We start from the raw sequence: 24,024 nt of genomic DNA, 5'->3' as shown, positions 1-24,024 counted from the left end.
AGGAGCAGAGACACCGAGAGCCCAGAGACACCGAGAACCCAGCGACACCGAGAGGAGAGACATTGAGAGCCCAGAGACATCGAGAGCCCAGAGACACCGAGACCCCAGAGACACCGAGAGCCCAGAGACACCGAGAGCCCAGAGACACCCAGAGCACAGACACCGAGAACCCAGAGACACCGAGAGCCCAGAGACACCGAGAGCCCAGAGACACCGAGAACCCAGAGACACCGAGAACCCAGAGACACCGAGAACCCAGAGACACCGAGAGCCCAGAGACACCGAGAGCACAGACACCGAGAACCCAGAGACACCGAGAGGAGAGACACCGAGAGCCCAGAGACACCGAGAGCCCAGAGACACCGAGAGCCCAGAGACACCGAGAACCCAGAGACACCGAGAGCCCAGAGACACCGAGAGCCCAGAGACACCGAGAGCCCAGAGACATCGAGAACCCAGAGACACCGAGAACCCAGACACCGAGAGCCCAGAGACACCGAGAACCCAGAGACACCGAGAGCCCAGAGACACCGAGAACCCAGAGACACCGAGAGCCCAGAGACACCGAGAGCCCAGAGACACCGAGAACCCAGAGACACCGAGAACCCAGAGACACAGAGAGCAGAGACGCCGAGAGCCCAGAGACACAGAGAGCCCCGAGACACCGAGAATCCAGAGACACCGAGAGCCCAGAGACACCGAGAACCCAGAGACACCGAGAGCCCAGAGACACCGAGAACCCAGAGACACCGAGAGCCCAGGGACACCGAGAGCAGAGACACCGAGAGCCCAGACACACCGAGAGCAGAGACACCGAGAACCCAGAGACACCGAGAACCCAGAGACACCGAGAGCCCAGAGACACCGAGAACCCAGAGACACCGAGAGCCCAGAGACACCGAGAACCCAGAGACACTGAGAGCCCAGAGACACCGAGAGCCCAGACACCGAGAACCCAGAGACACCGAGAGGAGAGACACCGAGAGCCCAGAGACACCGAGAGCCCAGACACCGAGAACCCAGAGACACCGAGAGGAGAGACACCGAGAACCCAGGGACACCGAGAGCCCAGAGACACCGAGAGCTCAGAGACACCGAGAACCCAGAGACACCGAGAACCCAGAGACACCGAGAGCCCAATGACACCGAGAACCCAGAAACACCAAGAGCCCAGAGACACCGAGAGCCCAGAGACACCAAGAGCCCAGAGACACCGAGAACCCAGACACACCGAGAGCCCAAAGACACCTAGAGCCCAGAGACACCGAGAGCCCAGAGACACCGAGAGCCCAGAGACACTGAGAGCCCAGAGACACCGAGAGCCCAGAGACACCGAGAGCCCAGAGACACCGAGAGCCCAGAGACACCGAGAGCCCAGAGACACCGAGAACCCAGAGACACCGAGAGCAGAGACACCGAGATCCCAGAGACACCGAGAGCAGAGACACCGAGATCCCAGAGACACCGAGAATCCAGAGACACCAAGAACCCAGAGACACCGAGAGCAGAGACACTGAGAGCCCAGAGACACTGAGAGCCCAGAGACACCGAGAGCCCAGAGACACCGAGAGCAGAGACACCGAGAGCCCAGAGACACCGAGAACCCAGAGACACCGAGAGCAGAGACACCGAGAGCCCAGAGACACCGAGAACCCAGAGACACCGAGAACCCAGAGACACCGAGATCCCGGAGACACCAAGAACCCAGAGACACCGAGAGCCCAGAGACACCGAGAACCCAGAGACACCGAGAGCAGAGACACCGAGAACCCAGAGACACCGAGAACCCAGAGACACCGAGAGCCCAGAGACACTGAGAGCAGAGACACCGAGAGCCCGGAGACACCGAGAACCCAGAGACACCGAGAACCCAGAGACACCGAGAGCAGAGACACCGAGAACCCAGAGACACCGAGAACCCAGAGACACCGAGAATCCAGAGACACCGAGAGCCCAGAGACACCGAGAACCCAGAGACACCGAGAACCCAGAGACACCATAGCAACACAGTGGTTAGCACTGCTGCCTCACAGCGCCAGGGAGCTGGGTTTGATTTCTGGCTTGAGTCACTGTCTCTGTGAAGTTTGCACTTTCTCCCCGTGTCTGCGTGGGTTTCCTCCGGGTGCTCCGGTTTCCTCCCACAGTCTGAAAGACGTGCTGGTTAGGTGCATTGGCCATGCTAAATTCTCCCTCAGTGACCCGAAGAGGTGCTGGAGTGTGGCGACTAGGGGATTTTCACAGTAGTGAAATGCAGTGTTAATGCAAGCCTACTTGTGAGACCAATAAATGAACTAAACTGAACAACAGCCCAGAGACACCGAGAGCCCAGAGACACCGAGAGCCCAGAGACACCGAGAACCCAGAGACACCGAGAGCCCAGAGACACCGAGAGCCCAGAGACACCGAGAGCCCAGAGACACCGAGAACCCAGAGACACCGAGAGCCCAGAGACACCGAGAGCCCAGAGACACCGAGAGCCCAGAGACACCGAGAGCCCAGAGACATCGAGAGCCCAGAGACACCACGGCAACACAGTGGTTAGCACTGCTGCCTCACAGCACCAGGGACCCGGGTTCGATTCCTGGCTTGGGTCACTGTCTGTGCGAAGTCTGTATGTTCTCCCTGTGTCTGCGTGGGTTTCCTCCGGGTGCTCCGGTTTCCTCCCACAGTCCAAAAGACGTGCTGGTTAGGGTGCATTGGCCATGCTAAATTCTACCTCAGTGTACCCGAACAGGCGCCGGAGTGTGGCGACTGGGGGATTTTCACAGCAACTTCACTGTCGTGTTAATGTAAGCTTACACGTGACACTGACAAAAAAAAACATTAAAAACAGCTCAGAGACACCGACAACAGCCCCGAGACAGCAGCTGGGAGCAGCACACTGGGAGTGGAAGTTTAGACAGGTAACCCTTACCGTGCAGGTATCCCCCGGGACAGACTCTCAGCAACATCCTCCTCCTCTGTGAGTATCCCTGCTCCTTCCAATAATCCTAAAGGGTGTGTGTGCCTTCACAGCACAGAGCCCGGCAAAAAGAACTTTGCCCCGGGATTCGGCGGGTCTGGAAGTGGCTGGAAGATGTTCCTTTCCCCGGGTGAGTGTGTCTGTCTGCGGCTGGGAGAGGTTTGAGATGTGACAGACAGCGCTCAGTCGCAGCAGGAGAGGAGGAACTCAATGTGAGCAGCGGTCCACCCCCTCCTCCTCCCCACTCAACATCAAATCACACAGCAGCAGGTCACTCGGCCCCACCCCTCGGTGCTAGCCCTCGGAAAGAGCTCGCTGATTACTTTCAATTTCTCAGATTTAGCCAATTTCCCGTTAAAGGTTGTTCTCGAATCTTTCAGATAGTCTATTTCAGATCATCGCTGTTGGAGAAACAGAAAGTTTCTTGACATTCTCCTGTTACTGATTCCCCCGCCACTAGAAACACTTTCTCCTGATTCCCTCTGATCAACACCCTTCCTGATTTGGGAATCCTCCATCAATTCCCTCCACCTTCCCCGGCACTAAGGAACAGCCCCAGCTTCTCCAGACTCTCCGGGTAAGTTGGGACTTCATCCCCACAGAGTCCCCTCTCTTCGACCTCCACGTTAGAGGGTTCGAGATTTACACATTGCATTCACAATAACTCATATAAAGCCCAGCATTCTGCCTGCCTTTAAAACACCGATCCTCACAATGTCCTTCCAGCTCGGAGGAGTTGCCTGTTGCCCCCAGCAGATCCGGCTCCCCCTGCACCGGGATTAAATCTCACCGTTTATTTTATATTGTCTCGACACACGCTGAGGACTGCACTAAACCCCATCTGCCACATATCCGCACACTCCCTGGGTCCTGTAATGGACAAATATCACTCGCAGTAATTAACACACACTGTCCTGTAATGGACAGATATCATTCTTTGTAATTAACACACACTGTCCTGTAATGGGCATGTATCACTCCCAGTAATTAACACACACTGTCCTGTAATGGACAGATATCACTCGCAGTAATTAACACACACTGTCCTGTAATGGGCATGTATCACTCCCAGTAATTAACACAAACTGTCCTGTAATGGACAGATATCACTCGCAGTAATTAACACACACTGTCCTGTAATGGGCATGTATCACTCCCAGTAATTAACACACACTGTCCTGTAATGGACAGATATCACTCGCAGTAATTAACACACACTGTCCTGTAATGGGCATGTATCACTCCCAGTAATTAACACACACTGTCCTGTAATGGACAGATATCACTCGCAGTAATTAACACACACTGTCCTGTAATGGACAAACATCACTCGCAGTAATTAACACACAGTCCTGTAATGGACAAATATCACTCGCAGTAATCACACGCACTGTCCTGTAATGGACAGATATCACTTGCAGTAATTAACACACAGTCCTGTAATGGACAAACATCACTCGCAGTAATTAACACAGTCCTGTAATGGACAAATATCACTCGCAGTAATTAACACACACTGTGCTGTAATGGACAGATATCATTCTCTGTAATTAACACACACTGTCCTGTAATGGGCATGTATCACTCCCAGTAATTAACACACACTCTCCTGTAATGGACAGATATCACTCCCTGTAATGAACACACACTGTCCTGTAAAGGACATGAATCACACCCTGAAAGTAACACACACTGTCCTGTAATGGACAGATGTCACTCCCTGTAATTAACGCACACTGCCCTGTAATGATCAGATATCACTCCGAGTAATTAACACACTGTCCTGTAATGGGCATGTATCATTCCCAATAATTAACACATTGTCTTGTAATAGTCAGATATCACTCCCAGTAATTAACACACACTGTCCTGTAATGGACAGGTTTCATTCCGAGTAATTAACACACTGTCCTGTAATGGACAGATATCATTCCGAGTAATTAACACAATGTCCTGTAATGGGCAGATATCATTCCGAGTAATGAACACACTGTCCTGTAATGGGCAGATATCATTCTGAGTAATGAACACACTGTCCTGTAATGGACAGATATCATTCCCAATAATTAACGCACACTGTCCTGTCCTGGACAATTGCGGGTCAGCGACCCGATTGTAAAATGATGACCGATTGTTAGTTCGGTGATAACTCTTTTTCTAATCGGTGCTATCTCCAAGCGGCAGCGATTAAACTCCGGGCTCTGGAGAATTTCGCATGTTTAGCGGTGTTGCTTTAGTGTTGGTTTAGCAGCAGCAGCGGTTCAGAAGCAGAATACTTCACAATCTGTCACTGGAACTGCCCAGAAGGTTAGTCCAAGCCCTGTCGGTTCTATTTCTGGGGAAAGAGTGTGAGAGAGTGGGGACGGACAGAGTCCCATTGCTGGGTATTTCGAGTCCTGCTATGTTTTCCTAAGGTTTATAATGATTTCTACACATCAGCTCCAACAACACACACACACAACACTGCATTCGGTTGCAGCTATCCAGCTCTGAGCTGGGTGCCTCTGTCAATCCAAGCGGAGCAATCACCCCCACCCCCTCCCCCTCATTCGTAAACATATTTCGATATAAATATTTGCCGATTAAGTCAGAAGATCAACAGAGAGGGGTCGAGAAACTGAAGGGCGCAAAGCAGCTCGAACATTGTCCAGTTTCAGGCACTAGTGCCGTGAGTCTGAATAAACAAATCACTGACAAACAATATTGGCAGATAGACAGGTGGAAGGACATTAAACAGGCAAGAGACTAGAGGAAAGAGTATGTCTGCCCAGGGGGTGGAAGTTGATAGGAGTTATAGAGAAATAGTAACTCCTAGAAATGAGGCTTGGGTCAATGCCAGGAGGAGGGGTAAGAAGCAATCGGGAAGACAATCCCCTGGGGCGGTTCCCCTCCATAATAGGTTTTCGGTGCTGGAGGCTACAGTTGAGGAGGAATCAACTGAGCATAGAGAGCAGATCTCTGGGGGTGAGCCGAGTGAGAAAGCTCAGGTGGTTAGGGGCTGTAAAAGACTGGGCCTTGTGATTGGGGACTCCACAATTAAGGGGACAGATAGGAGGGTCGGAACTAAAGGTAGGGACTCAGGGTTGGTGTGTTGCCTACCAGGGGCTGGGGTCCGGGATGTGTCTGACAGGGTATTCAGGACTCTTAGGGGGGAGGGAGATAAACCACAAGTTATTGTACATGTGGGGACACACGACATAGGGAGGATAGGGGAAGGGGATATTAGGCAGGGATTTATGGAGTTGGGGTGGAAACTAAAGGCCAAGACTGACAGAGTGGTTATCTCTGGACTCTTGCCTGTACCACGGGATAGTTTAGAGAGGAATAGGGAGAGGGAAGGTTTGAATTCATGGCTGAGGGGATGGTGCAGGAGGGAGGGGTTCAGGTACTTAAGCAATTGGGGCTCGTACTGGGGAAGGTGTGACCTCTATGAGAAGGATGGTCTACACCTTAATCAGAAGGGGACCAATATCCTGGGGGGTAAATTTGCTAAGGCCATGCAGGGAGGTTTAAACTGATTCGGGGGGGGGGGAGGGATCCTGAGTAGTGGGGCTGAAAGTGAGGGATGCATGGATGGGGACTGCAATGCACGGCATTGCAGAGGTGGGGTGGAGCAGGGTTTGAAATGTGTATACTTCAATGCCAGGAGTATTCGCAATAAAGTGGGTGAACTTGCAGCGTGGATCAGTACCTGGGACTTCGATGTTGTGGCTATTTCAGAGACATGGATAGAGCAGGGGCAGGAATGGATGCTGCAGGTCCCGGGGTTCAAATGTTTTAGTCGAAGTAGGGAAGGAGGTAGAAGAGGGGGAGGGGTAGCATTATTGGTCAGAGATTGTATCACAGTGTCAGAGAGGAGGTTTGATGAGGACTTATCTGTTGAGGTAGTATGGGCGGAGATTAGAAATAGGAGAGGAGAGGTCACCCTGTTGGGAGTCTTTTATAGACCTCCTAAAAGTTCTAGAGAGGTTGAGGAAAGGATTGCGGAGTCAATCCTGCTTAGGAGTGAAAGTAATAGGGCAATTGTTATGGGGGATTTTAACTTGACTAATATTGACTGGAATTGTTATAGCTCTAGCTCGTTAGAGGGGTCAGTTTTTGTTCAAAGCGTGCAGGAAGGTTTTTTGACTCAGTATGTAGACAGGCCAACTAGAGGTGAGGCTATATTGGATCTGGTGCTGGGAAATGAGCCAGACCAGGTGCTAGACTTGGAAGTTGGTGTGCATTTTGGTGATAGTGACCACAATTCGGTTACGTTCACCTTAGTGATGGAAAGGGATAGGCATGAACCTCGGGCCAGTGGTTTTAGCTGGGGGAAGGGTAATTATGAGGCTATTAGGAGAGAATTAGGAAACATAGGTTGGACTAGGAGATTACAGGGACTGGGAACGTCCGACATGTGGAGTTTTTTCAAGGAGCAGCTACTGCGAGTCTGTGATAGGTATGTCCCTGTCAGGCAAGGAGGAATTGGTAGGGCTAGGGAACCGTGGTGCACCAAAAAAGTTTCTTTGTTGGTTAAAAAGAAAAAGGAGGCTTATGTTCGGATGAGACGTGAGCACTCGGGTAGTGCACTAGAAAGCTTTAGATTGGCTAAGAGGGAGTTGAAGAGCGAGCTTAGAAGGGCTAAAAGGGGACATGAGAAGACTTTGGCGGATAGGGTTAAAGAGAATCCTAAGGCGTTCTATAGGTATGTCAAGAACAGAAGGTTGGTTAGGGCAAGTTTAGGGCCAGTTATAGATGGCAGAGGGAAGTTATGTGTGGAACCGGAGGAGATTGGTGAAGCATTGAACCAATATTTCTCTTCGGTGTTCACGCAAGGGGACATGAATATAGCTGAGGAGGACACTGGGTTGCAAGGGAGTAGAATAGACAGTATTACAGTTGATAAGGAGGATGTGCAGGATATTCTGGAGGGTCTGAAAATAGATAAATCCCCTGGTCCGGATGGGATTTATCCAAGGATTCTCTGGGAGGCAAGAGAAGTGATTGCAGAGCCTCTGGCTCTGATCTTCAGGTCGTCGTTGGCCTCTGGTATAGTACCAGAAGATTGGAGGTTAGCGAATGTTGTCCCATTGTTTAAGAAGGGGAACAGAGACTTCCCCGGGAATTATAGACCGGTGAGTCTCACTTCTGTTGTCGGCAAGATGTTGGAAAAAATTATAAGGGATAGGATTTATAGTTATTTGGAGAGTAATGAATTGATAGGTGATAGTCAGCATGGTTTTGTGGCAGGTAGGTCGTGCCTTACTAACCTTATTGAGTTTTTTGAGAAAGTGACCAAGGAGGTGGATGGGGGCAAGGCAGTGGACGTGGTATATATGGATTTTAGTAAGGCGTTTGATAAGGTTCACCATGGTAGGCTTCTGCAGAAAATGCAGATGTATGGGATTGGGGGTGATCTAGGAAATTGGATCAGGAATTGGCTAGCGGATAGGAAACAGAGGGTGGTGGTTGATAGTAAATATTCATCATGGAGTGCGGTTACAAGTGGTGTACCTCAGGGATCTGTTTTGGGGCCACTGCTGTTTGTAATATTTATTAATGATCTGGATGAGGGTATAGTTGGGTGGATTAGCAAATTTGCTGATGACACCAAAGTCGGTGGTGTGGTAGACAGTGAGGAAGGGTGTCGTAGTTTGCAGGAAGACTTAGACAGGTTGCAAAGTTGGGCCGAGAGGTGGCGGATGGAGTTTAATGCGGAGAAGTGTGAGGTAATTCACTTTGGTAGGAATAACAGATGTGTTGAGTATAGGGCTAACGGGAGGACTTTGAATAGTGTGGAGGAGCAGAGGGATCTAGGTGTATGTGTGCATAGATCCCTGAAAGTTGGGAATCAAGTAGATAAGGTTGTTAAGAAGGCATATGGTGTCTTGGCGTTTATTGGTAGGGGGATTGAATTTAGGAGTCGTAGCGTTATGTTGCAACTGTACACAACTCTGGTGCGGCCGCACTTGGAGTACTGTGTGCAGTTCTGGTCCCCACATTACAGGAAGGATGTGGAGGCTTTGGAGAGGGTGCAGAGGAGGTTTACCAGGATGTTGCCTGGTATGGAGGGGAGATCCTATGAGGAGAGGCTGAGGGATTTGGGATTGTTTTCGCTGGAAAGGCGGCGGCTAAGAGGGGATCTTATTGAAACATATAAGATGATTAGAGGTTTAGATAGGGTGGATAGTGATAGCCTTTTTCCTCTGATGGAGAAATCCAGCACGAGGGGGCATGGCTTTAAATTGAGGGGGGGTAGTTATAGAACCGATGTCAGGGGTAGGTTCTTTACCCAGAGGGTGGTGAGGGATTGGAATGCCCTGCCAGCATCAGTAGTAAATGCGCCTAGTTTGGGGGCGTTTAAGAGATCCGTAGATAGGTTCATGGACGAAAAGAAATTGGTTTAGGTTGGAGGGTCACAGTTTTTTTTTTTAACTGGTCGGTGCAACATCGTGGGCCGAAGGGCCTGTTCTGCGCTGTAATGTTCTATGTTCTATGTTCTATGTTCTAGATCTACACCGCTGCATCTTCTTACCTATTGTAAAAGTCCGAAAGATGTGCTGGTTAGGCACGTTGGCCGTGCTAACTTCTCCCTCCGTGTACCCGAACAGGCGCCAGAGTGTGGCGACAGGGCGGCACAGTGGTTAGCACTGCTGCCTCACAGCACCAGGGACCCGGGTTTGATTCCCGGCTTGGGTCACTGTCTGTGTGGAGTCTGCATGTTCTCCCCGTGTCTGCGTGCGTTTCCTCCGGGTGCTCCGGTTTCCTCCCACAGTCCAAAAGACGTGCTGGTTAGGGTGCATTGGCCATGCTAAATTCTCCCTCAGTGTTACCCAAACAGGTGCCGGAGTGTGGCGACTGGGGGATTTTCACAGTAACTTCATTGCAATGTTAATGTAAGCCTACTTGTGATTAATAAATTGACTTTGCCTTAGGGGATTTTCACAGTAACTTCATTGCAGTGTTAATGTAAACCTACTTGTGACACTAATAAATAAACTTTAAAACGTTTATTTATTAGTCTCACAAGTAGGCTTACATTAACACTGCAATAAGATATAGGAGCAGAATTAGGCCATTCGGCCCATTGAGTCCACTCCACCATTCGATCATGGCTGATATGCTCCTCATCCCCATTTTCCTGCCTTCTCCCTATAACCCTTCAACCCATTACCAATTAAAAATCTGTCTAACTCCTCCTTAAATTTACTCACTGTCTCAGCACCTACCGCAGTTTGGGGTAGCGAATTTCACTGCAATGAAGTTACTGTGAAAATCCCCAGTCGCCACACTCCGGCGCCTGTTCGGGTACACTGAGGGAGAATTTAGCATGGCCAATGTACCTAACCAGCACGTCTTTCAGACTGTGGGAGGAAACCGGAGCACCTGGAGGAAACCCATGCAGACACGGGGAGAACGTGCAAACTCCACACAGACAGTGACCCAAGCCAGGAATTGAACCCGGGTCCCGGGCACTGTGAGGCAGCAGTGCTCGAGAGATTAATTTGAGATCTGTCCCAGTTTGTGTCGATTTCTGCCTGTGCCTCTGAGTAAAATCACTGCGGCTCCTTGAGCCCAAACATCTAGTCTGCCGCTCCCAGCACTGAGGGAGTGCTGCACTGCCGGAGGTGCGGAACATGACACTATTTCGAAGAAGTACCGAGAGATTTGTCCCAGTCTCCGGGCCAATATTTATCCCTCAAGAAACATTGCAAAAAACACACACACACACACACACATTATCTACTCGTTATCACATTTCTGTTTTGTGTGATTCTGTTCTCTTTTCTTGCTTTACGGCATTGATTACATTGAGTCATAGAGGTTTACAGCATGGAAACAGGCCCTTCGGCCCAACTTGTCCATGCCGCCCAGTTTTTACTATCAAGCTAGTCCCAATTGCTCACATTTGGCCCATATCCCTCTATACCCATCTTCCCCATGAAACTGTCTAAATGCTTTTTAAAAGACAAAATTGTACCCAACTCTATTACTGCTTCTGGCAGCTTGTTCCAGACACTCACCACCCTCTGTGTGAAAAAATTGCCCCTCTGGACACTTGTATCTCTCCCCTCTCACCTTAAACTTCTAGTTTTAGACTCCCCTACCTTTGGGGGAAGAAGTTGACTATCGACAACTTCTGAGGCGACATGGTGGCACAGTGGTTAGCACTGCTGCCTCATAGCGGCAGGGACCCAGGTTCGATTCCCAGCTTGGGTCACTGTCTGTGTGGAGTTTGCACATTCTCCCTTTATCTGCGTGGGTTTTCTCCAGGTGCTCTGGTTTCCTCCCACAGTCCAAAAGTGTGCAGGTTAGGTGAATTGGCCATGCTAAATTGCCCCTTAGTGTACCCAACAGGTGCCGGAGTGTGGCGACTAGGGGATTTTCACAGTAACTGCACTGCAGTGTGAATGTAAGCCTACTTGTGACTAATAAATTAACTTTAACTTTATCTAGCTGATCTATTGCATCTCAAAAGTACTTTCTAGGTTGTAATGTGCCAAGAAGGCCATTAGCTCACTCCAAGTGAATTAACAAAACAACGCTGGAACTTATAATATTGAAAGAAACATAATATAAATCGGAGGGGCAATAGGAAGAAGTGGGGAAGTGGTGTTAATGGGTTCTCTATACTGGAGCTGGTACAGCCACACAGGGCTGAATGGCCTCATTTCATACTAGCACTTCAACCTCACAGTGCCAGGGACGCAGGTTCGATTCCGACCTCGGGTCACTGTCTGTGTGGAGTTGGTACCTTCTCCCCGTGTCTGCGCAGATTTCCTCCGGGTGCTCCAGTTTTCTCCCACAGTCCGAAGATATGCACATTGGCCATGCCAAAGTGCCCCTTGGTGCCCCAAGCTATGTAGGTTAGGGGATTAGCCGTGGGAAATGTGTATGGTCATGGGGATAGGACAAGGGAGAGGGCCTGTGTAAGATAATCTGTCAGAGAGTTAGTGCACGCTTGATGGGCCGAATGGCCTCTTCTGCATTGTAAGGATTCTATGATTCTATTATTTTTTGATGTGGTGTTTTGAGATATTTTTTCTTGACTTTAATATATTCCAGCCTTTTCCCAACGAGACAATCAACCGCCTCGATGTAACCATTTTCAACAGCTGTAATGAACCTGAGGTCGACCTTAGCTGACCTCAGGTTTTGTTTAGGGCAATTGGTCCCATGAGTGGGAGTTTGAGCTGTGATCCAAAAGTGGCAACGAGTGTCGACAGGTAGGTTTGTGATCAAGACCCTCAGCTACTGATGAGGAATGACTAAGGAGGTCATCTTGGATTGAGAGTGTTAAAAGGAGACACTGTGAAGAATTACTACACCGGGTTAAAGTCCAACAGGTTTATTTGGCATCGCGAGCTTTCGGAGCGCTGCTCCTTCATCAGGTTTTACCCATTACAAAGACTTTCAAAATAAGGACTGATGGACTGAGAAGGCGTCACTGATCCCTTTCCCAGTTTCCATTCTCATTCCAAACCAATGGAAGGTGACGCTACCTGCAGCCTCCTGTAACAGTGATATGGAATAACATTCCATGAATTTTCTGGGTGACACCCAGTGAAATGAAAGAATACTGCAACATTAAACTTAATTGGTTCCAATGAACATAGTCCTCATGAAGGAGCAGCTCCAAAAGCTCGTGATACCAAATAAACCTGTGGGACTTTAACCTGGTGCTGTGAGACTTCTTACTGTGCCTACCCCAGTCCAACGCCGACATCTCCACAACAAGAATTACTAAGGCCAATATTGCTCCTTATCCTTTATCCCTAAGATACAGGAGACCCCCAGGCCTATTAGCTGCTGATGGGACCCCTTGGATGGGGTGCATTTGCCCCGGGTGTACCAACTTCAACCTTTTCAAGATATGGAATCTGTCAGAGGAACCTTGACAGAAACATCGAGACACGTTGTGATGGAGGCAGAGGGTGCTTCACCAGTAGAAACACTTTGACATTCAGGGCTTGTTATTACACTGTCAGCATTAGCTGAATAAGATTGTCAGATCAGGGTGGGGCGGTATGGTGGCACGGTGATTAGCACTGCTGCCTCACAGCGCCAGGGATCTGCGTTCGATTCCCGGCTTCAGGTGACTGTGCGGAGTCTGCACGTTCTCCTCGTGTCTGCATGGGTTTCCTCCGGCTGCTCCAGTTTCCTCCCACAGTCCGAAAGATGTGTTGATTAGGTGCATTGGCCGTGCTAAATTCTCCCTCAGTGTATCTGAACAGGTGCCAGAGTGTGGCGACTCAGGGATTTTCACAATAACCTCATTGCAGTGTCAATGTTAGCCTACTTGTGACATTAATAATAAGAAATTTTCATAATCCCAATCGATTGACAAAATTCCTATAATCCCAATGAATTGGCAATATTCCCATAATCCCAATATACTGGGGACATTACCATAGTCCCAATGGGCTGGGGACATTCATAAGGTCTCTAGGGAATGATGATAATCCCATGGTGTTAGCAGGTAGCTGAGTTTGCACACTCACGACACTTGCTGCTTTAAATAGTTATCCAATTTACCCTTTAAAAAGACGATGAGTGCCTTCACGTCTCCCTGCCTGAGATATAACATTCCACACTCTGCGTAACGAAATATCTCCAAACCTGTCTCCTCACACTCAGAGTCAACATGACGTGACCCTCCTTCTCACTGACTCACCAACCAGAGTCTGCCTGTCTCAACCATGCAGTTACTCATTATCTCTGCAAAGACTTTCCTTATTAAAAGCTACTGGTCTGAATTTCTGGACGTGTCCCAAGTATTTGTTTTTACATGATCTCAGAGGTTTCCTCTCCAGAGTCCTGCAGTCTATGAGTTACGTGCAGCCTACAGTCAACCACACTGTCAGCCAAGAGTTGAGGGGGTCAGGCAGTCTCTGTGAAGCTTGTCCCATACCCTGTAATAGGGTCACTGAGCTTGGGTCACTCACCAAAACCATGCTGAAACGAATGTGTGTTTTCTTGAAGCGTTTTCAGAACTGTGTTCCTTGGAGATCGGAAGATGAGAGGGGATTTGACCGAGATATTGACAGAGAGCACAGATTTAAAATAATTGGCAAAAGAAGCAAAAAGGACATGAGGAAAAGCTTTTTCATGCAGCGTGTGGTTAGGGTGTGGATTGCACTGCCTGAGAGTGTGGTGGAGGCAGGTTCAATCAAAGTATTCAGAAGGGAATTAGACTGTTATCTGGAAAGGAAGAATGTGCAGGGTTGCGTAGGATCATAGAATCCCTACAGTGCAGAAGGAGGCCATTCAGCCCATCGAGTCTTCACCAACCACAATCCCATCCAGGCCCCATTCCCGTAACCCCATGTATTTACCCTAGCTAGTCCCCCTGACACTAAGGGGCAACTTAGCATGGCCAATCCACCTAATTTGCACATCTTTGGACTGTGGGAGGAAACCGGAGCACCCGGAGGAAACCCACGCAGACACGGGGAGAACGTTCAAACTCCGCACAGACTGTGACCCGAGGCCGGAATTGAACCTGGGTCCCTGGCGCGGTGAGGCAGCAGTGCTAACCACTGTGCCACCGTGCTGCCCAAGGAGAAGGGATGGCACTCGAAGAATTGCTCATTCGGAGAGCCAGTGCAGAAATGATGGGCCAAAGGGCCCCCACCTGCGCCGTAACAATTCTGTGATTTTTGCTGATGAAAGTTCTTGAATGTGGATTATATTGGGTTTTGAATGTGGATTATATTGGGTTTTGAATGTGGATTATATTGGGTTTTGAATGTGGATTATATTGGGTTTTGAATGTGGATTATATTGGGTTTTGAATGTGGATTATATTGGGTTTTGAATGTGGATTATATTGGGTTTTGAATGTGGATTATATTGGGTTTTGACAATCAGGAGGTACATTGCTGAAATGTGTCTGTGGCAGCCAGGGACCTGAAGTGATAGACTGTGCGGAATTATAGACATGATGTGGAGATGCCGGTGTTGGACTGGGGTAAGCACAGTAAGAAGTCTCACAACACCAGGTTAAAGTCCCAACAGGTTTATTTGGTAGCAAATACCATAAGCTTTCGGAGCGCTGCCCCTTCGTGACTTCGTGTTGAAATCCGGGTTTACCATGCTGCGTTGTCCAATCATTCCCAAGATTTCAAAACTTTGGAACTTTTTACCTTCTTCAATTTTCCACAACCTCCAGTTTAAAAAGCTGCTAAATCTCCAGCATAGTGACATCTAACTTGCTCTGTCTATTTATCTGGCACATTAGCAATGTTCAGGGCGTATCTTGATAGACACACAAACGGGAGGCGAACCGAGGGTTAGAAACCACGTATCACCCCTTGGTGGGCCGAGGGGCCTGTTCTAGAATAGTCATAGAATCCCTACAATGCAGAAGGAGGCCATTCGTCCCATCGAGTCTGCACCGACCACAATCCCACCCAGGCCCCACTCCCACAACCCCACATATTTACCCTGCTAATCCCCTGACACTAGTGTCAATTTTATCATGGCCAATCCACCTATCTTTCCTGTGCCTTATTGTTCTTTGTTCTTGCCCAGCTCCGGGGGTCTGGGTCTTTCACCATCAATGTCTCAAAGAAAAGGAACGTTGGAATTGTGTAAAATTAACGTCCATCAAATAAACACGTGAGGAGCCACGGAACAAATGTTCTGATTTGGTGGAGCCTCAGCTCAGTGAGTCAGTGCAGTGGCAGTGGCCAGTGGGGCATGAAATTGATCCCTGAAACTGCACACAGCCCAATAGCTCAGGGTGCTGATGTCTGCCAGAGTCGGAAACTCCTACTGAAGCCTGTTAGAGAGGCACAATGTGTGAGAAAACCAGCAAGTATTCTGTTCCCCAGCCTCAGAATCTCCCACTTCAATGAGCAAAAAGCACTTCATCCAAATAAACAATACTCTGTTGAGAAACTCTCACATCAGAACCCGTTAAGTGGCCAGTGATCATTGTTTGGCTAATTTTATAATCAGTTAAAGGGGAGGCGTAACTCGCTAAATACTAGCTTTCCCGCCAGTGATTTCACATTGTGTTTGTACTGAGCAGGGAGGGAGAAACCAGGCACGACTAAATAGTGATTCTGATCCACGATTGTAAAACACCAAATCCAATCTTTGCTCCCTCTCTCGTTCTCTCTCTCTCTACTTGACAAGCTTCACAGTCTGGGATTACTCCGACTTTCAATACCGATATATATATTTTATGGGCGGCACAGTGGTTAGCACTGCTGCCTCACAGCGCCAGGGATCCGGGTTCAATTCCCGGCTTGCGTCACTGTCTGTGCGGAGTCCGCATGTTCTCCCCGTGTCTGTGTGGGTTTCCTCCGGGAGCTCCGGTTTCCTCCCACAGTCCAAAGACGTGCTTTTTAGGTGCATTGGCCGTGCTAAATTCTCCCTCAGTGTACCCCGAACAGGAGTGTGGCGACTCAGGGATTTTCACAATAACTTCATTGCAGTGTTAGAAACCCTACAGTGCAGAAGGAGGCCATTCGGCCCATCGAGTCTGCACCGACCACAATCCCACCCAGGCCCTACCCCCACATATTTACCCGCTAATCCCTCTAACCTACGCATCCCAGGACTCTAAGGGGCAATTTTTAACCTGGCCAATCAACCTAACCCGCACATCTTTGGACTGTGGGAGGAAACCGGAGCACCCGGAGGAAACCCACGCAGACACGAGGAGAATGTGCAAACTCCACCCAGACAGTGACCCGAGCCGGGAATCGAACCCGGGACCCTGGAGCTGTGAAGCAGCAGTGCTAACCACTGTGCTACCGTGCCGCCCCAGTGTTCATGTGAGCCTACATGTGACACTGATAAATAAACTTAAAAACCATTGTTGATTGTCGTAAAAACCCATCTGGTTCACTAATGCCCTTTAGGGAAGGAAATCTGCCGTCCTTGCCCGGTCCGGCAACAATGTGGTTGACTCTGAAATGGCCTCGTAAGTCATTCAGCGGTAAACGCCGGCCCAGCCGGTGACGCCCACATCCCATGAATGAATAACTGGCCTTGTTCCCTCGCCTCCTCTGCTCATAGAATCATAGAATCCCTACAATGGAAAAGGAGGCCATTCGGTCCATCGAGTCTGCACCAACCATAATCCCACCCAGGCCCTATCCCCCAACCCCACATATTTACCCTGCTAATCCCCTGACACTAGGGTCAATTTGGCATGGCCAATCAACCTAACCCACACATCTTTGGACTGTGGGAGAAAACTGGAGCACCCGGAGGAAACCCACGCAGACACGGGGAGAACGTGCAAACGCCACACAGACAGTGACCCGAGGCCAAAATTGAACCTGGGTCCCTGGCGCTGTGAGGCAGCAGTGCTAACCACTGTGCCACCCCTAACCCTACACCAATCTGTCTGGCTCTTAACTGTTCTCTGAAGGGTTTAAAGTTTATTTTATTCGTGTCACAAGTAGGCTTACATTAACACTGCAATGAAGTTACTGTGAAAATCCCCTCGTCGCCACACTCCGGCACCTGTTCGGGTACACTGAGGGAGAATTGAGCATGGCCAGTGCACCCTAACCAGCACGTCTTTCGGACTGTGGGAGGAAACCGGAGCACCCGGAGGAAACCCACGCAGACACGGAGAGGACGTGCAGACTCCGCACAGACAGTGACCCGAGCCCGGAATCGAACCGTGGGCACAGTGGTGAAAGTCGCTAAGGTGGTCCTCAGGTTTCCACGCTACAGTAACACGAGGCATTGAAATGTGAGTGTGCGTGAGACTCTCTTACAGAACAGAGAGGAAAAGAGATGTTCAAAATCACCATGGATCTTGGCAAAGTCGATAGAAAGAAACTTTTCCTATTGGTGCAAGAATGGAGAGTCAGCGGACTCTGATTTAAGATGATTGACAAAGGAAGTAAATGCAGTGTTTGAGGAAAAGGTTTTTTCACGCAGCGAGTGGTTAGAGTCGGGGCACTGTCTGAGGGTGTGGTGGTGGCAGGGTGGCTTTAATAGAGAAAGTTTCCAAAGAGAGAAAACTCGCAGACCGAGGGCGTGGGATTAGATACGTTTCTTGCTCAGTGGCACGGTGGCACAGTGGTTAGCACTGCTGCCTCACAGCGCCAGGGACCCAGGTTCTATTCCGGCTTCAGGTGACTGTGCCGAGTCTGCATGTTCTCCCTGTATCTGCGTGGGTTTCCTCCGGGTGCTCCGGTTTTCTCCCACAGTCCAAAGATGCACAGGTTAGGTGGATTGGCCGTGCTAAATTGCCCCTTAGTGTTCCAAGATGTGTAGGATGTATGAGCAATGGTAAGTTGTAAGTTTACAGGGATAGTGTGGAGGGAGAGGGCCTGGGTAAGGTACTGTGTCCATGAGTCGGTGCAGACCCGATGGGCCGAATGGTCTCTTCTGCACTGTAGGGATTCTATTCTATGAGAGCTGGCATGGGTTTCACAGGCTGAATGGCCTCCCCCTGGGCTGTAACCATTCAAGTTGGGATGTCTTGTTGAAGTTGTACAAGACATTGGTAAGGCCACACTTGGAATACTGAGTACAGTTCTGGTCACCCTATTATAGAAAGGATATTATTAAACTAGACAGAGTGCAGAAGAGATTTACTAGGATGCTACCGGGACTTGATGGTTTGAGTTATAAGGAGAGGCTGAATAGACTGGGACTTTTTTCTCTGGAGCGTAGGAGGCTGAGGGGTGATCTCATAGAGGTCTATAAAATAACGAGGGGCACAGATCAGCTGGATAGTCAATATCTTTTCCCAAAGGTAGGGGAGTCTAAAACTAGAGGGCCTATTGTTTAAGGTGAGAGGGGAGAGTGTCCAGAGGGGCCATTGTTTCACACAGAGGGTGGTGAGTTTCTGGAACAAGCTGTCAGAGGCAGTAGTGGAGGTGGGTACAATTTTGTCTTTTAAAAAGTATTTAGATAGTTACATGGGTACGATGGGTATAGAGGGATATGTGCCAAATGCGGGCAATTGGAATTAGTTTAAGGATTTAAAAAAAGGGCGGCATGGACAAGTTGGGCCGAAGGGCCTGTTTCCATGCTGTAAACCTCTATGATTCTTTCACTCTGATTCGGTGATTCTCAGAATCAGAAGCTGTGGAAAATCTGCTGCAGCTGTGGGAATGACCAGCAGAGGGCGATGAGGTGCCTCAGTAACAAGCATCCCATGACATTCCTGCGGCTCGGTCAGTGAGCTGGGATTGTGAACATTCCCCATGGGAACTCTGCCAGGGATTGTGCTGATCCTTTGGGACAACATCCCCATGGGAATTCTGCCAGGGATTGTGCTTATCACTCGGGACATTACCTGAGATTTCTGCCTGGAATTATGCTTATCCTTCAGTACAACATTCCACTGGGAATTCTGCCTTGGATTGTGTTTATCCTTCGGGAGAATATTCCCTGGGAATTCTGCCTGCTATTGGGGCTTTTACTTTGGGAGAACATCCCCCCAGGAATTCTCCTGGGATTGTACTTATTCTTCAGGGCAACATTTCCCTGGGAATTTTGCCTGGGATTGTGCTAATCCTTCGAGAGAATATTCCCCAGAGATTCTGCCTGGGATTGTGTTTATCCTTCAGGACAACATTCCACTGGGAATTCTGCCTGGGATTGTGACATTTCCTTCAGGGGAACATCCCTCCGGGAATTCTGCCGATGCAGAACACAGCAACTTTCAAACCTGGCCTCCCTATCATTACTGCAAGGAAAATCTGCAATCTTAATTCACCGCTTGTTTTCCCTCTCAATCACTGAACCTGTATTCAGGAGCAATAGCAACTTACATTTAAATAGTCGTCTTCAAACATTCCAAGCTGCGTCACAAAAGTGTTGCAGAACAAAACAGAGCACTGAGCCACATAGAGAGATATCCCATCAGATGAACAAAAGCCTGGTTGGAGGGATAGGTTTTAAGGAGCATTTCGGGACGGCACGGCGGCACAGTGGTTAGCACTGCTGCCTCACAGCGTCAGGGACCCGGGTTCGATTCCCAGTTTGGGTCACTGTCTGTGCGGAGTCTGCACATTCTCCCCGTGTCTGCATGGGTTTCCTCCGGGTGCTCCGGTTTCCTCCCACAGTCGGAAAGACGTGCTGGTTAGGGTGCATTGACCGGAACAGGCGCTGGATTGTGGCGACTAGGGGGACTTCACAGTAACTTCATTGCAGTGTTAATGTAAGCCTTACTTGTGACTAATAAATAAACTTTACTTTAATGGTGTTATGGTTCAGCTCAGAAATTTCAGAGTGTTCTATGCCGTTGCAGCTTTTTCTGCTGCATTTGCATCCCTTTCTTTGGCTCTCACGATTCTCTCTCAAATTCAAGCTGCTTTAATTCTTTCTCATCTTCCAGCGGTTTCACTTATAATTGAATTCTAGCCATTAGTAAGTTTGCGGACGACACAAAGGTTGGTGGATTTGTGGATAGCGATGAGGACCATCAGAGGCTACAGCAGGATATAGATCGGTTGGAGACTTGGGTGGAGAGGTGGCAGATGGAGTTTAATTCAGACAAATGTGAGATAATACATTTTGGAACGTCTAATACAGATAGGAAATATACAGTAAATGACAGAACCCTTGAGAGTATTGATAGGCAAAGGGACCTGGGTGTACAGGTGCACAGGTCACTGAAAGTGGCAACGCAGGTGGAGAAGGTAGTCAAGAAGGCGTACGGCATGCTTGCCTTCATCGGCCGGGGCATTGAGTTTAAAAATTGGCAAATCATGTTGCAGCTTTATTGAACCTTAGTTAGGCCGCACTTGGAATATAGTGTTCAGTTCTGGTCGCCACACTACCAGAAGGATCTGGAGGCTTTGGAGAGGGTACAGAAAAGATTTGCCAGGATGTTGCCTGGTATGGAGGGCATTAGCTATGAGGGGAGGTTGGAGAAACTTGGTTTGTTCTCACTGGAGCGACGGAGGTTGAGGGGCGACCTGATAGAAGTCTACAAGATTATGAGAGGCACGGACAGAGTGGATAGTCAGAAGCTTTTTCCCAGGGTGGAAGAGTCAATTACTAGGGGGCACAGGTTTAAGGTGCGAGGGGCAAGGTTTAAAGGAGATGTACGAGGCAGATTTTTTACACAGAGGGCAGTGGGTGCCTGGAACTCGCTGGCGGTGGAGGTAGTGGAAGCGGATACGGTAGTGACTTTTAAGGGGCATCTTGACAAATACATGAATAGGATGGGAATAGAGGGATACGGTCCCCGGAAAGGTAGGGGGTTTTAGTTAAATCGGGCAGCATGGTCGGTGCAGGCTTGGAGGGCCGAAGGGCCTGTTTCTGTGCTGTAATTTTCTTTGTTCTTTGTTCATTTCCAAAGATTCTAACTGTGTTTCTGGCAATTGCTGAGCTATCGCCACGATTATCTCCCCCTTTCCGTACACTCCCAGGCAGTGTCAACTGCAACATTTGTGCCAATTCCAAAAGCTTTGTTTTAGTCAGCTTTCGTAAACCACCTTGCGTGACCTCTTCCACCCCCAAGAACGAGCCATTATTCCACCAGGCACTCTCTATTTAAACCTGAATACAACGCCTTAAAAGAGAACACTGATATCCTCACCACTCACTGCCTTTGAGTTCAATAATCCCAAATCAATCAAGAAATATAGATCTTAATCCCGCAAGAGAGAGCCCCCAACTATTATGGTTCAGGTCAGAAATTCCAAAGTGTTTTATGGAGCCTGCCGGGATCATAAGTTTTGCCTCTTGAATTTGGCTAAGATTAACATGAGATGTTTCACTTCAGGGGTGATTTAAATGACCCACTAGGGAGCTTTTATCAGACAAAGTTTATTTAAGAATATAGTTAACATGTATAGAAAGAAAATTAACAAGAACTTTTATCAATTACAAACAAAAAACAAACAATCATGATATAGTATAACCCTTAACAAATATATCTAACATGTTCCAATCAAACCAATCCCATAGACAAAAGACCCCTTTCACAGGTTTAACACAGCAAAGACTAATGCTCACGTGACACTGGAATTGAGTCCTTTGGGTGAAATCTGCGGTTCTCTGGATAAACTCAGAACAGTTTGAAGTCAGAACAGCTTCCCAAAACACCGGGACTCTAGGCAAGCCTCCAACAGCAGATTTCCCCCCCTTCAGAGAGACAAGACCTTGCTTTCAGATGACCAGCAGAACTTCCAAAACCAGGGAGAGAGAGAGAAACTTCTTTTCAGCTTGATGCCCCTTCTAAAACTAAAACTCAAATCTGCAGCTCCAAACTGCAAATGAAAAACCTCCTATCACCTGACCTGCCAACCAGTTCTTCTCCTAACAATTCAGAGTCATAAACATCCCAGTAAAAATAAACAAACCGCTGTTTAAGCAGCAATGAAAAGACTCTTTTAGACAGTCGGCAATAATGAGAAAAACAAACTGAAAAGGTTTGCTTACAATTGCAGAGTACACGATTTAAAAAAAAAACACTTCTTAAAGGTACACTAACGTCACAATGGAGGAAAGTTTATTTTTACTCTTTCATGGCATGTGGGCATCGCTGGCTTGCCCATCCCTAACTGCCCTCCATTTCAGAGAGCATTTAAGAGTCAACCACATTGCTGTGGGTCTGAAGTCACATGTAGGCCAGACCGGGTAAGGATGGCAGATTTCCTTCCCTAAAGGACATTAGTGAACCAGATGGGTTTTTCCGACAATCAACAATGGTTTCATGGTCATCAGTTGATTCTTAATTCCAGATTTTTAAAATTGAATTCAAATTTCACCACCTGCTGTGGTGGGATTCGAACCCGGGTGACCCGGTGAATCACCCTGGGTCTCTGGATTACTAGTCCAGTGACAATACAACTGCGCCACTGCATCCCCAATATGAGTGAGTTGGAAAGAGAGGGATGCCCACATTTTCCACTTTGATTCGGGGTGGCACGGTGGCACAGTGGTTAGCACTGCTGCCTTACAGCACCAGGGACTCGGTTTGGATGACTGTGTGGAGTCTGTACGTTCTCCCCGTGTCTGCGTGGGTTTCCTCCGGGTGCTCTGGTTTCCTTCCACACTCCAAAGGTGTGCGGGTGAGGTGGATTGGTCACGCTAAATTGCCCCTTAGTGTCAGGAGGACCAGCTAGGGTAAATGCATGGGGGTAGGGCCTGGGTGGAATTGTGGTTGGTGCAGACTCAATGGGCCGAATGGCCTCCTTCTGCACTGTAGGGATTCTATGATTCTATGGAGAGAGGTATGGGGAGGGAATTCCAGAGTGTAAGACTCCGAAGGGCAGAAGGAGTGGTCACCAATGGTGAACATAGAACATAGAACAGTACAGCACAGAACAGGCCCTTTGGCCCACGATGTTGTGCCGAGCTTTATCTGAAACTAAGATTAAGCTATCCCACTCCCTATCATCCTGGTGTGCTCCATGTGCCTATCCAATAACCGCTTAAATGTTCCTAAAGTGTCTGACTCCACTATCACTGCAGGCAGTCCATTCCACACCCCAACCACTCTCGGAGTAAAGAACCTACCTCTGATATCCTTCCTATATCTCCCACCACAAACCCTATAGTTATGCCCCCTTGTAATAGCTCCATCCACCCGAGGAAATAGTCTTTGAACGTTCACTCTATCTATCCCCTTCATCATTTTATAAACCTCTATTAAGTCTCCCCTCAGCCTCCTCCGCTCCAGAGAGAACAGCCCTGGCTCCCTCAACCTTTCCTCATAAGACCTACCCTCCAAACCAGGCAGCATCCTGGTAAATCTCCTCTGCACTCTTTCCAGCGCTTCCACATCCTTCTTATAGTGAGGTGACCAGAACTGCACACAAAATTGGCGCCATTTAGGAGGCCGGAATTAGGGGAACACAGAGATCTCGGAGAGTGGCAGAGTTGGGGGAGATCACAGAGGTGGGGGGGGGGGGGGAAGAGGGGGTGGGGGGGGGCTTTGGGGGGGAGGCACCACCATGGCGGGATTTGAAAACAAGGCTGTGAATTTTAAAACAAAGTAGCTGCTTGACTAGGAGCCAGTGTTGGTCAGCAAGCGTAGGGGGCGATAGGGGAACTGACGGCGAGTTAAAGCAGGGGCTGAAGATCTTTGGATGGCCTCGAGTTGACCTCGAGAGTAGAATGTGGGGGAACAGCCCAGAGTG

The 24,024-nt window shown here is 48.9% G+C and overlaps 1 protein-coding gene across 4 annotated transcripts in view; it reads right to left on the bottom strand.

Annotated features, from left to right (window-relative positions):
• The window catches only part of gcgra (glucagon receptor a), a 132,737-nt gene extending 129,591 nt beyond the window's left edge, over positions 1–3,146 (bottom strand). For all 4 annotated transcript variants that reach the window (XM_078225748.1, XM_078225752.1, XM_078225747.1 and 1 more), the window contains exon 1: positions 2,915–3,146. The gene's annotated coding sequence lies outside the window, so the exon portion shown is untranslated. The remainder of the gene's footprint in view (positions 1–2,914) is intronic.
• Between the last annotated feature and the right edge of the window lie 20,878 nt (positions 3,147–24,024).

Source organism: Mustelus asterias, chromosome 12 (genome assembly GCF_964213995.1).
Source record: "Mustelus asterias chromosome 12, sMusAst1.hap1.1, whole genome shotgun sequence".
NCBI lineage: Eukaryota > Metazoa > Chordata > Chondrichthyes > Carcharhiniformes > Triakidae > Mustelus > Mustelus asterias.
The sequence above is the reverse complement of the archived record's forward strand: the minus strand, read 5'-3'. Positions and strand labels throughout refer to the sequence as shown.